This window comes from Melanaphis sacchari, unplaced genomic scaffold, assembly GCF_002803265.2.
Source record: "Melanaphis sacchari strain LSU unplaced genomic scaffold, SCAv2.0 Contig25_pilon_pilon, whole genome shotgun sequence".
In the NCBI taxonomy this organism is placed as follows: domain Eukaryota; kingdom Metazoa; phylum Arthropoda; class Insecta; order Hemiptera; family Aphididae; genus Melanaphis; species Melanaphis sacchari.
In genome coordinates this window covers 1,853,351-1,853,880 of record NW_020271133.1, presented here as the reverse complement: position 1 = coordinate 1,853,880, position 530 = coordinate 1,853,351, and positions in this window count along the sequence as shown.

The following is a 530-nucleotide window of genomic DNA, read 5'->3' as shown; positions in this document are numbered from 1 at the left end:
GGGTTCGGTTGGCGTAAGCACTTCATAGCGATTTGCCGTTACAAATAATTTTTTTATAATTTTTATTATTTGAAGTAGGATCGGGGGATTTCGGTTCGGATGAATCTGAGTGGTTTCTTTTGTTGATATTTTGTGTCCAATTGGTATCTGAGTTATCATCCGTAGGGTTCATCATAGAATTGTTTGAAGTATTTTTGATTAGGCGAGCTGCCTGTATATTGTTGATGTTTTTATTTTTTATTTTCATGATTAATATCTTTCCTTGTCGGCGTAGTGGGAGCGTTGTTAGGCCGCGGCATGTTATCAGGTGGGCAAAGGTCGCGTACCGATGCACGGAGCAGCGATAGCGCAACGGTTATAGAGTAGACGGACGAAACTTGATTTAAACGTAAGCGTAATTTGATTACATTTAGAAGGAAAAGACGCACTTAGGCGCACTTCCAGTTTTTATAATATGTATAAATAAATAATGAAGACGATTGTGATTTTTTTCGTACTAAGTACGACACATTCGGATACGACAGTAGACG